General features: G+C 45.3%; 1 long non-coding RNA gene across 1 annotated transcript; it reads right to left on the bottom strand.

Annotated features, from left to right (window-relative positions):
* Positions 1–6,884: 6,884 nt before the first annotated feature.
* On the bottom strand, positions 6,885–9,030 carry LOC134935253 (uncharacterized). Its single transcript, XR_010180015.1, has 2 exons — positions 8,824–9,030; positions 6,885–8,222 (listed from the first exon to the last, which is right to left on the bottom strand). It is a non-coding gene; the product is annotated as an uncharacterized LOC134935253 (long non-coding RNA).
* Positions 9,031–13,759: the final 4,729 nt, after the last annotated feature.

The raw sequence follows: 13,759 nt of genomic DNA, 5'->3' as shown, positions 1-13,759 counted from the left end.
AATATCTATTGCCCAGGGATCCAACTGGGAGTGAACCCACTTGTGGCTGAAATTTCGGAGACGCGCCCCCACTGGGCCTATTTCTGCCTGTGGAGCCCCAGCGTCATGTGGTGGATTTTGTGGAAGCCGGGGAGGACTTCTGTTCCTGGGAACTAGCTGTGTTGTGCAGCTTCTTTCCTCTGCCCCTGCCCCTGGCAAGAAAGGACGCACCTCGGACTTTCTTGCTTCTCTGTGATCGAAAGGACTGCATTTGGTAATACGGTGCTTTCTTAGGTTGTGAGGAAACATATGGCAAAAAATTTGACTTTCCAGCAGTAGCTGTGGAGACCAGGTCCGAGAGACCCTCCCCAAACAATTCCTCACCCTTGTAAGGTAAAACCTCCATGTGCCTTTTTAAGTCGGCATCACCTGTCCATTGCCGAGTCCACAGGACCCTTCTGGCAGAAATCGACATAGCATTTATTCTAGAACCCATTAGACTAATGTCTCTTTGAGCATCTCTCATATATAGGACAGCGTCTTTTATATGCCCCAGGGTCATTAATATAGTATCCTTGTCTAAGGTATCAAGTTCCTTAGACAGGGTGTCCGTCCATGCTGCTACAGCACTACACACCCAGGCCGACGCGATCGCTGGCCTCAGTAAGGTACCTGAATGTGTATAAATGGACTTCAGGGTACTCTCTTGCTTTCTATCCGCAGCATCTTTGAGGGTAGCCGTATCCTGTGACGGCAGGGCTACCTTCTTGGATAAGCGTGTTAAAGCTTTGTCCACCCTAGGGGAGGATTCCCAGCGTAACCTGTCCATTGGCGGGAAAGGATATGCCATAAGAATCCGTTTGGAAATCTGCAGTTTTTTATCTGGAGATTCCCAAGCCTTTTCACATAACTCATTTAACTCGTGTGAAGGGGGAAAGGTCACCACCTGCCTCTTTTCCCCATACATATGAACCCTCTTGTCAGGGACTGGGGTTTCCTCAGTGATGTGCAACACATCCTTAATTGCTATTATCATATAACGGATGGATTTAGCCAATTTAGGCTGTAACTTTGCATCACCGTAATCGACACTGGAATCAGAATCCATGTCGGTATCTGTGTCAACAATTTTGGATAGTGGGACCCTGACGGCCTCTGCGACATAGGATCAGGCACGGGCTGAGACCCTGACTGTCCTAAGGCTTTAGCTTTTTCCAACCTTTTATGCAAGGAATTAACATTATCATTTAAAACCTTCCACATATCCATCCAATCAGGTGTCGGCACCGTCGGCGGAGACACCACATTCATTTGCTCCCGCTCTATTTCCACATAGCCTTCCTCGTCAAACATGTCGACACAAGCGTACCGACACACCACACACACAGGGAATGCTCTTTTTGAAGACAGTTCCCCCACAAGGCCCTTTGGAGAGACAGAGAGAGAGTATGCCAGCACACACCCCAGCGCTATAAACCCAGGAATAACACAGTAACTTAATGTTAACCCAGTAGCTGCTGTTTATATTGATTTTTTCGCCTAATTATGTGCCCCCCCCTCTCTTTTTACCCTCTTCTACCGTGTATCTGCAGGGGAGAGCCTGGGGAGCTTCCTCTCAGCGGAGCTGTGGAGAAAAAATGGCGCTGGTGAGTGCTGAGGAAGAAGCCCCGCCCCCTCGATGGCGGGCTTCTGTCCCGCTTAAATATGTATTTTCTTGGCGGGGGCTCATACATATATACAGTGCCCAACTGTATATATGTTCACTTTTGCCAAAAAGAGGTCCAAATGCTGCCCAGGGCGCCCCCCCCTGCGCCCTGCACCCTTACAGTGACCGGAGTATGTGAGGTGTGTGGGAGCAATGGCGCACAGCTGCAGTGCTGTGCGTTACCTCAGTGAAGACCGGAGTCTTCTGCCGCCGATTTCGAAGTCTTCTTGCTTCTCATGCTCACCCGGCTTCTGTCTTCCGCCTCTGCGAGGGGGACGGCGGCGCGGCTCTGGGATCGGACGAGGGTGAGATCCTGTGTACGATCCCTCTGGAGCTAATGGTGTCCAGTAGCCTAAGAAGCAGGACCTATCTTCAGAGAGTAGGGCTGCTTCTCTCCCCTCTGTCCCACGATGCAGGGAGTCTGTTGCCAGCAGAGCTCCCTGAAAATAAAAAACCTAACAAAATACTTTCTCACAGCAAGCTCAGGAGAGCTCACTGAAAAGCACCCAGCTCGTCCGGGCACAGATTCAAACTGAGGTCTGGAGGAGGGACATAGAGGGAGGAGCCAGAGAACACCAGAATCTAAATTATTTCTTAAAGTGCCCATGTCTCCTGCGGAGCCCGTCTATTCCCCATGGTCCTTACGGAGTCCCCAGCATCCACTAGAATGTTAGAGAAAAGGGGAGACCTTTGGCCTTTTTGTATTTGTTGGGCCGAAAGGACTGTATGTGAGAGTGATGTGTCTTTTTCGCCGGTGTAGGAGCATAAGGCAAGAATGTCGACTTACCTGCGGCAGCCGCCGAGACTAACGCATCCAGCCCATCACCAAACAAGGCCTCACCTTTATACGGGAGAGCCTCCATATTTCTTTTGGAATCTGCATCAGCATTCCACTGGCGAATCCACAACGCCTTCCGAGCCGATACTGCCATGGTAGCGCTTCTATATCCCAAGAAACCAATATATTTCATGGATTCTAGTACGTACGCAGCAGCGTCCTTGATATGACCTAACGTTAGGAGTATTTCGTCTCCATCTATTGTGTCAATGTCTATTGACAAGTTTTCTGGCCACTTTTCAATAGCACTACTCACCCACTCACAGACAATGGTAGGCCTGAGTAGTGTCCCATTGGCCACATCAATAAATCACCTCACTCACTTGCGGTCTGTCGGCTCCCTTAAGTGAAGCCATGCCAGGCACAGGTAGAAACACCTTTTCTCTTTTATGACAGGGCCCTGTCTAAAATGCGGGGTAACTCCCACATTTTTTGGAAAAAGGTAAGCTGCCTGATATCCTTTTGGGAATCTAGTTTGTACTACTTGTGCAAATTTGTATGTGACCCAGAAATGTCCCTGCGGATGAAAGGCAGAACTATTAAAAATCACATCTTCAACAGATTATTTTCATTTTCTGTATGAGATTCAGTCCAACCTCTTACTGATATGATTCACACTATCATGTAACCTTTCACCCAGTCAGGCTCTTGGTGTCATATTACACCTCTGCGTCCCTAACATGTCTCCACAGAGTTCCCTGCCACAGACATGTCACACACGTGCAGAACCACACCACAGACACTCCGGGATTTATAGGGGACAAACCCACAGTAAAATCTGTCAGAGGGACACAGAGAGGATTTTGCCAGTTCACAACCCAGCGCCAGTAACACAATGTCTGTGAACACAAAATGTCCACTGACATTCAGCGCTTTTATAATGTTAATCACACAATTATAGAGCACCAAATTCACTGTGGCCCCCCCTGTTTTGCACCCTGATACATGTTCAGTAGTGGAGGAGGACCAGTGTTGTCTCTGCAGCCTGAGGAGAGAGAGAAAACGAGATTTATGGTAAGAACTTACCTTTGTTAAATTTCTTTCTGCGAGGTACACTGGGCTCCACAAGGATTGGACAATGGGGTGTAGAGTAGGATCTTGATCCGAGGCACCAACAGGCTCAAAGCTTTGACTGTTCCCAGAATGCACAGCGCCGCCTCCTCTATAACCCCGCCTCCCAACACAGGAGCTCAGTTTTTAGTTAACCAGCCCAATGCAGTAGCAGGAAAAGAGACGACAACGGTTAGTAGCCACATACACCACACTCTCACGACAAGAGAAGTGTCAGCGGCTAATGCCATACCAACCCAAAGAAGCTAAGTGCGTCAGGGTGGGCGCCTTGTGGAGCCCAGTGTACCTCGCAGAAAGAGATTTAACAAAGGTAAGTTCTTACCATAAATCTCGTTTTCTGCTGTGGGGTACACTGGGCTCCACAAAGATTGGACAATGGGGATGTCCTAAAGCAGTTCCTTATGGGAGGGGACGCACTGTAGCGGGCACAAGAACCCGGCGTCCAAAGGAAGCATCCTGGGAAGCGGCAGTATCGAAGGCATAGAACCTTATGAACGTGTTCCCGGAGGACCACGTAGCTGCCTTGCACAATTGGTCAAGGGTCGCACCACGTTGGGCCACCCAAGGAGGTCCAACAGACCGAGTAGAATGGGCCGTAATGTGAGCAGAAGCTGAGAGACCAGCCTTCACATAAGCATGTGCAATCACCATTCTAATCCATCTGGTCAGGGTCTGCTTGTGAGCAGGCCAGCCACGTTTGTGAAATCTAAACAAAACAAAGGCCAGTATTTACTAAAAAATCGAGTTTGTCCGATTTGTGTTTTTTTTTCTAAGTCCCAATCCGGGAATTCACTAAGCACCAATCTCGGCAGTGTTTGGACTATTCGTAATGGTATGAATGACAACGTTCACAAATACGAATGAATAGACCATCGGTCAAACGCGGCTGTTTTTACATAGAATACGGGAATTCACTATTCATTCGTATTTGGGTGTTAGTCTCTGAGTGCTCAAATGCGGTCGGATTTTTTTGTGAATCGTTAAAAAAAGCGGCAAAAAAATAGACCTGCTTTTTTCAGTCGTCTTTACATGTGTTGCAAATAAAAAATCACTCACACCTGAATTAGGATGCCTATAAAAGGATGTTAGGCCCATTTCAATACACCTACACTCAGAAATGGCAGCAGGACTGTGGGCCAGTGACCTTTTGTGTGCTGTGGGATTCCTCAGACTCAGACATCAGCCTGTAAGTAACCAGGGCCAAGAAACTGAACATGGTCAGCAGGTTGTACAGGTTCCGCGGAGGCTGCGCAGGCCTCGTTTTTTTAGGGGGCGTTTAAACTTGAACGCATTGTCCGATGATAAGGTCATACAGATGTTCCGTCTAAATCGTAACAACATTTTCCGTCTGTATGACCTTGTCAAACTGGGCCTAGACCCTGAGACAGCACGCTCTCGCTCTGTCTCAGGCCTGCACAAACTCCTGGCTGTGTTGCACTTTCTGGCTACTGGCAGCTTTCAGGCTGTGTCTGGGGATGTCATAGGAATCTCACAGCCCTCATTTTCCAGAATCTTAACCCAGGTGATGTATACCTAACTACCTCTTCTGTTTTGTGTTTGTTTTAATTTCTCGGTGGCCAGTTCTGTCCTAAAATATCATGTTTATTGTTCTTTAAAATATATACACAGGTGTTGGCTGTTTTGCAGCCCCACATCGAGGCCTCAATCTGCTTCCCTACCCAGGAGTCTCAGTGGCATGCCGTCAGGGTAGATTTCTATGAGCTGGCTGGCATGCCCAATGTGCTTGGAGCCATAGATTGCACACACATTCAGCTGAGACCCCCTAGGGGCAGGCAGCACATATATACAAACCGCCATTTCGAACACTCCACAAATGTGCAGGTGGTTTGTGATGCAAATCTCAAAATAATGAGTGTTGTTGCTGGTTACCCTGGGGGCTGCCATGACTCCTTCATCCTCAGTCAGTCATCCCTCTTTGATAAGTTTGAGGACGGACAAATGCCAGATGGATGGCTGCTGGGTATGTAATTTGATATGTGTAGGCCTGCGTATACTTTGTCCAAAGACAGGTGCAGATGTATAAACCTGTAGAAGGCATAAGGAAGTGAGAAACCAGTGATCTGTGCAAGGTGATAAAGGCACCAGCCAATCAGCTCCAATATGTAAATGAACATTTAGGAACAGATTGTCTGCTGCCTTTATTACCTTGCACATATCACTGGTTTATCACTTCCTTATGCCTTCTACAGGTTAATACATCTGCCCCAGTGTGTTACTTATGTGTTGCTGTATCTTAACATGAATCACGTTACTATATCTGTCTTTTAGGTGATGGAGGATATGGCTGTTTCTCTTGGCTTCTAACTCCTTTGTCCCGACCTGATACCCCTGCTGTACACAATTACAATCATGCACATAAGTCCACGCGGAATGTGATAGAAAGATGTTTTGGTGTGCTGAAATCTAGGTTTCGGTGTCTGGATAAGTCTGGTGGCCTTTTGTTGTATAGTCCCTCCAAGGTGACTCAAATTGTGTTCTGCTGCTGCTTTCTTCATAACATGTGTTTGCAAGAACATCTGCCACATGTTGAGGAGGAGGAGGAGGAGGAGGAGGAGGAGGAGGAAGAAGAAAGCAGCCAGCAAGCAGAGGAATTAGAGACATCTGGTGATACTTGGAGTACAGATGTAGGGAGGCAGGTTAGGCAAGAGATCATCAATCGCTATTTCTAAGGTAAGTTTGGTTTGCTTATTTCATTTGTTGTGTAATCATAAATAGATGTTTTTTTTTTTTTCACCAAAACCATTACTCAGAATGTGTCTGTCTCCTTGACACATACAAACATACCCTTGCTTTATGAAAAACAAATGTTGCATGTGTCTTGTGTGTATTTTTAAACTCAAAACAACAGATTATGAGTGGCATGCATTAAGTCTGGAGAAGTGATCGTAAACTTGCAGTGCTAATTTCTTACAAGCCCACATAATCCATTTAGTATTTTACTTTATCATTGTGTGTAACGTCCTAATGCACAGGTTCACAAAATCGGCCTGCAGAACCACACACAGTGCATGTTCGTCACGTAACCCAGTAGAAGCACAGGTGTATGAATTTCTCACACACATATGTTAAAAGGTTCACAGGTGGAGCTAATTATGTCACTTGTGATTCTGTGAGGAGACCTGCAAAACATGCACTGTGTGTGTTTCTGAGGGCCGAGTTTGAGAACCTGTGTTCCCAAAAAACACTCCTCAACATATAATATGTGAGCCTTGAGGAATACATGTGTCCCTATGTGTGATGCACCATCATATTTAAGACACACAAACTTACTGTAATCAGGAATAATTTATTTCCTAATGTTTGATGCTGTAAACTTGATGATGTGTAAGTAAATACACAGTTTGCCACACATATACATTATTAAACACATTCTTTGATTTTTGTAGTAAAAGTACATATTTGTTTGTTTCAGCATCATGTGTAAAAACATTCTTACTAATTTTTAACACACACAAACATGTCCCAATAATACTGACATTCATTTTGTCAATGTTTTTACAACAAAACAAAGCCAACATATTACAAGCTTTTTTCGCAACTCAATTGTGTTTTTCTTGTAATGTTGTATAGAGAAGAAAGCTAAAATATGTATCAATAACATTGTAATTTGGATTGTCTGCAGGAAAAGAGAATGATTGGAATCTAGAAAGAGTAATGATTAGAAAAAAATCAAGTGGTCAGTTTACTTTCTGCTAACATGTATGTGTGGCTCCATCAACATTTCCCTCCTCCAATACCTAAAAAAAATGGTAAAGAATAAATGTGCGTACATTTTTTTTGTTTGTACCACTTATAATTATTGATGTTGATAAAAGTGTCAAGGAGCTAAGTGTTCTATATTTTTGCCAAAAAATACACTTACTATTTTGAGTTACTTATCACAAATGTCTAACTTGTTATTTTTTCACTTTTTTTTGGGTGGCTGCTTGTCCTGCCCTTTGCCTTTAGCACTGTCATGTTGTCGTGCACTGGTGGAGCGTCTTGGTGGTGATGAGGCTGGCGTGATATTTGGAGTAGTCATACCAGAACTGCTGCTTGTTTGCTGTTGGTGCATGCATCTGAGTGTTTCATTCAGGTTAGTGAGGGTGGCATTGAGTTCACGTGTAGCAGCATTTTGATTGTCTACTATTGGGAATAAACTTTCATTAATCTTTTGATTGTTTTGAAAAATGCTCATATAACTTTGCTGTTGTCTGTGCTGTTCTTCCATTATGCACTGTAAGTTGCCCATGACCTGTGTAATGTCTGTACGCATGAGTTCCATGGTATTGCCTATTCTGGTTGTTTGTTCATTTTGTCTACTCAGATTTCTTGATATTCTTCTGAGGTGAGATGGTAGGCTTGCAAACATTTGTGTCTGCTTACGCAGACAATATTCATTAGTGGCCTGCTGTCTAGCCCAAAGAGACCAAAACACCTGATCAGGGCCTTGTGTTCCTGGTGTTGTTGGGCTGTGTTGTGGTGGTGGTGTGCTTTGCTGTGGTGGTGTACTCACAGGTGCTGGGGGGCTCATTCCTTGCATTAATGGCTGCATTTCTAAGATGTTTGTCTCCTCTATGTCACTGTGTTGCTGATGTTGCGGAGGGATGCTGTTCCTAGGACTCGAAGCTGAAATGTTAAACAAATCTCCGTTAGCTATCCATATGTTTCATAAATGTAAACAAATCACTACACATGGAACACATGTCATTCACTGTTGCTTACAGCTATTCTGCCTAGCAACATCATCACTCATAGCTTAAATACATACATATGCCTGTTTGTGGCAAATGTGTCTGGTTACTTAATTGTTAAAGCAAACACTTTAGTTTAATTGTAGCTCACACATACTCCACCATAAAAACACATTGGAATACATAATGTGTTACCTTATAGCTTTGTTCAAAAAAACATAGTTATGTTTTTAGATGTATTTTGCAATGTTACCTCAAACACACATGTTAAATTTTGAAAAACAACCTTACTTTTTGCATAAAAACCAACATGCTTTTTTGTTGCAGCATCTTACACACAATGTCATACTGTATGGCTCAAGTGGACATACATATCTTTACTGGATGTGGACAAGGCCATTTAGCTTGGATTCCATTTCTGCTTTTACTTACTGCGGTAAGTATTTAAGTTTTTGATGTGTTTTGACTTAATGCGGTTATGAAATTTTAGGATTACGTTCTGATTTGTTTCACATTTTTTTCAGTTTGATACTCACAATCAAGATGAGGGGAGTGTGGATGACGTCTTGGAGGTGTGTCCAAAATTTGGAGTGGGGGTACAGAACATACGGACAATAATCTTCGTGGCGGGGTAGCCTGCTGTGTTTGGGCCGGGACATACAACCTTGCTTTCTTTTTGGCCACAGGTTTTTTGTGGTGATGTCTTTCAGAAGTGCCACTTCTGCTGCTCCATACTTCTTTTGATGTACCTTTTAATGAAAGTGCAATTTTGTTATGGCCATTCCTTTACAAGCATACCCTATACTACAATGGACACTTTACCTGCTTCCGCAGCGTCATCATCATCAGATGTGTTTTGAGTTACTGGCCGACGAGTAGTACTGCTTTTTTCTAACACCGTATAAAAGAAATAATTTTTTTTTTAGCATGCTATTGTGTATCCATCCACCCATTATGCTTATAAACATTTATTCTTTAAGAAATGCTTGGTTTTTATTTATAAAAAACATAAGGACTGGAAATACAAAAAAAAAAAAAACATTGACCAAAACACATATGCACTATGGCAACATCAACACAGGAAAACATGTCCAGGACACTGACATAGGCCACAAGTTAAAGAAAAAAAAAACACATCTTCATTTTGTATTGAAAGAATAAATATTACAGATGCAATAAATAAATTGCTCTGTGATGTGGCACTCCAAAGACACATTACCACTATATGAGCCAAAACAAAATGTAGCAATTTTTCCCACAAATTACACTGCAGTGTGGTGTCACGGTACAAATACAAGCAAAAAAAAAAAAAAAAAAAATAATGTTAATTTAAATTAAAAATTGACATTATCTAATAATGACACTACACATGTAAGTGGTTTCAAAACCACTTTCCAGTACTCCAGCCTCTAACATGACAACCACTGTTTTTTAAACATTGCACATGGATCACTTAAATATAAAACATAGTCACAATTTTTTAAAACGGGCAAAAGGAAAACATTATTGCAGGACAATTCAGAGACACACCAAGTCCAAACTACACATGCAAAATATCTGTCAGAAAAACACATGACATACAATAAAGTAAGATGTTACATTGGCTATTGTATAAAACATTACACAAAACAATGTATTTTCTGACACACACTTGAAGATAGGAGTAATATGCAACGTCACATGACACACATTTAAAAAAACAAAAAAAAACCCCATAGAATGTAAATGCAAATACACATGCTCACCATTCTTCCTGGGCCTATCTGAATCCCGGACATGGGTTGCAGAGACAACTTCTGGAGGGATTACACTCCGCATGGGCTCCTCATACTCCAGATATCTTGCAATATAGGGCCCACCACCGGTTTTTCCGAGCCGACTTGGCCTCCTTGGCCATTTTGGATTTGACACGTCGCTTTATGTCATAGTACCGTTTGCGGCACGTGTCCTCCGTCCGCTTGACCACCCCCTCACTATTGACAGCAGCAACAACTTTCGCCCACAACACCGTCTTCCTCCGTGTTGGCACCTTGGCGGACTCAGGGCCAAATAGCTGCCTCTGATACTTCATCAGCTCACGCATCAATGCCACATTTTCAGCAAAACTAAACTTTACATTCCGCCCAGTCTTAGTAGTGGTGCGTGGCTGCGGAGCAGTCTGACTGTCACTATCACTTGAGGCTGCTGCAGCAACCTCACCCACCTCCTCCACCTCCCTAACCTCACTAACACTCACCTCCTCCACCTGACTGACCTCCTCCCCCTCACTCGCACCCTCCACCTCACCCACCTCTGAGTCACACATAATTGTGTGTGTAAACAGTTAACACAGGGAAAAAAAAGACAAACAACACACTCCTCCACTACCACTACACAACACACACACACACACACACACACACACACACACACACACACACACACACACACACACACACAAACACTGACAAGGGACTATAAAGAAAAATAACTTTGACTAAAAATGAGAAAAAAACTACAAAATACAAGAATGACAACACAACTTTCAAACACTATACCACACTCAGAAATCGCTACCAACACTCCTCACCAAACCACAAATTCACCTACCTCCATAGCACAACCTCCCTCCTCCTCACCACTAACTAAACCCACGAGGTGCGGACGGTTTGGGGCATATTTATATGGTTGCGCACAGACACTCCTACCATCTGAAACACAACCAATCCCGAACGGGGATGAAAATCGAAACTGAAAGTGAAAATGCGGCCGCGGGAAAAAAAAAACCCTGCCGCGTTTAACTTAGGAAAAAAAACAGCAAATACAACAAAAACACGTACGCAAACGACAATGACGGCCGTAAATGTGCCCAAAAAACACGACTGACATCGACATCGGAAAACACGACAACCATAAAGTCGACTGCTTCGTAACTTTGCGTATATGGATTCAAAAAGTTGCATGAAAATGCACCCGATACAAAACGAGTTTAAACACTACACAAACCGACTCAAACACGAATATTAGTAAATACTGGCCAAACAGAGAATCAGATTTTTGAAATAGAAGCAGTTCTCTTCACGTAGATACGGAGAGCCCGTACCACGTCCAAAGACCGCTCTTTGGGAGACAAATCAGGAGAGACAAAGGCCAGAACCACAATCTCCTGATTAAGGTGGAACGAAGAAACCACCTTAGGTAAATATCCGGGACAAGTCCTAAGAACCGCCCAGTCACGGTGAAAAATCAGATATGGGGAACTACAAGACAAGGCACCCAGATCCGACACTCTTCTAGCAGAGGCAATAGCCAGCTAGAACACCACCTTAAGGGAAAGCCACTTAAGGTCAGCTGAACCCAGGGGTTCAAACGGAGGCTCCTGCAACGCCTCCAAAACCACCGACAAGTCCCAAGGAGCCACAGGCGGGACATAGGGAGGTTGGATACGCAACACACCCTGAGTGAAAGTATGAACATCAGGTAAAGTCGCAATTTTTCTCTGAAACCACACCGACAAGGCCGAAATATGAACCTTGAGGGAGGCGAGACGCAGGCCTAAATCTAGGCCCTGCTGCAGAAAAGCCAAAAGTTTGGCTGTACTAAACTTGGAAGCGTCATAATTATTAGATGCGCACCAAACAAAGTAGGAATGCCAGACCCTATAGTAAATCCGAGCAGAAGCCGGTTTCCGGGCCCGCAACATAGTTTTCATGACCTCTTCAGAAAAACCCTTAGCCCTCAAGACGGAAGCTTCAAGAGCCACGCCGTCAAGGACAGCCGGGCTAGGTCCTGGTAGACACAGGGGCCCTGAACGAGGAGGTCTGGGCGTTGTGGTAGCAGAAGTGGACGCTCTGATGATAGGCCTTGCAGGTCTGAGAACCAGGGCCGTCTGGGCCACGCCGGAGCTATGAGAAGCAGATTTCCTTTTTCTTGCTTGAACTTCCGAATTACCCTGGGCAGGAGTGACACCGGAGGGAACATGTACGCAGCCGAAACCTCCACGGCACCGCCAGCGCATCCACGAATGCTGCTTAAGGATCCCTTGTCCTTGCTCCGAAGACTGGAACCTTGTGATTGTGTCGAGACGCCATCAGATCTACATCTGGAAGACCCCACTTTTCCACTAGGAGTTGAAACACTTCTGGATGGAGGCTCCACTCGCCGGCATGCACGTCCTGACGACTGAGAAAGTCCGCTTCCCAATTCAGGACTCCCGGAATGAATATTACCGATATGGCCGGTAGATGGCGTTCCGCCCAACGTAGAATCCGTGAGACTTCCTTCATTGCCAAACGGCTTTGAGTGCCGCCTTGATGAATTATGTAAGCCACTGTGGTGGCGTTGTCCGGCTGTATTTGAACAGGACGGTTCTGAATTAAATGCTGGGCCAGGTTCAACGCATTGAAGACCGCCCGCAATTCCAGAATGTTGATCGAGAGGAGAGATTCCTCCTTGGTCCATCGACCCTGAAAGGAGTGTTGCTCCAGCACCGTGCCCCAACCTCTTAGACTGGCATCTGTCGTCAACAGGACCCAGTTGGATATCCAGAAGGGACGGCCCCTGCACAACTGTTGGTCCCGGAGCCACCAAAGTAGCGACAGACGGACCTCCGGAGTCAATGAGATCATGTGAGACCTGATCCGGTGAGGCAGGCCATCCCACTTGGCTAGAATCAGCCTCTGGAGGGGGCGAGAATGGAATTGAGCATACTCCACCATGTCGAATGCTGAGACCATGAGGCCCAGCACCTGCATCGCCGAATGTATCGACACTTGCGGACGAGAAAGGAAGCAACGAATCCTGTCCTGAAGCTTCAGGACTTTCTCCTGAGACAAGAACAACCGCTGGTTGTGAGTGTCCAATAGCGCTCCCAGGTGCACCATGCTCTGAGCAGGGCCAGGGAGGATTTCTTCCAGTTGATGAGCCACCCGTGGGCTTGTAGAAACCGGACCGTCATATCCAGATGACACAGGAGAAGTTCTGGGGAATTTGCCAGGATTAACAAGTCGTCCAGGTACGGCAGTATCCTGATCCCTTGATGGCGGAGTACCACCGTCACCACCGCCATTACTTTGGTGAAAACTTGCGGAGCCGTTGTTAAACCAAAAGGTAACACCCGAAACTGGTAATGAAGGTTGCCAATAGCGAACCTCAGGTATTGCTGATGTGACGCTGCTATAGGAATAAGCATGTAAGCATCCTGTATATCCAGGGAGACCATGTAGTCCCCAGGTTCCAAGGCCTGAACTTTAGAGCGAAGGGTTTCCATACGGAACTTGGAAACCTTTACAAACCTGTTCAATGCCTTGAGGTTGAGAATGGGCCGGGAGAACCCATTCGGTTTCGGGACTAGAAACAGCGGAGAATAGTACCCCCGGCCCCTCTGAGCAAGAGGCACCTGTACTACGACTCATGTATCCAGGAGGGTCTGTACCACCGAGTGTAGAGTGTTTGCCTTTGTCTGGTCTGAAGGGACGTCTGTCTGGCAAAATC

This window comes from Pseudophryne corroboree, chromosome 6, assembly GCF_028390025.1.
Source record: "Pseudophryne corroboree isolate aPseCor3 chromosome 6, aPseCor3.hap2, whole genome shotgun sequence".
NCBI classification, from domain to species: Eukaryota; Metazoa; Chordata; class Amphibia; order Anura; family Myobatrachidae; genus Pseudophryne; species Pseudophryne corroboree.
This window is presented reverse-complemented; position numbering and strand designations above follow the sequence as displayed.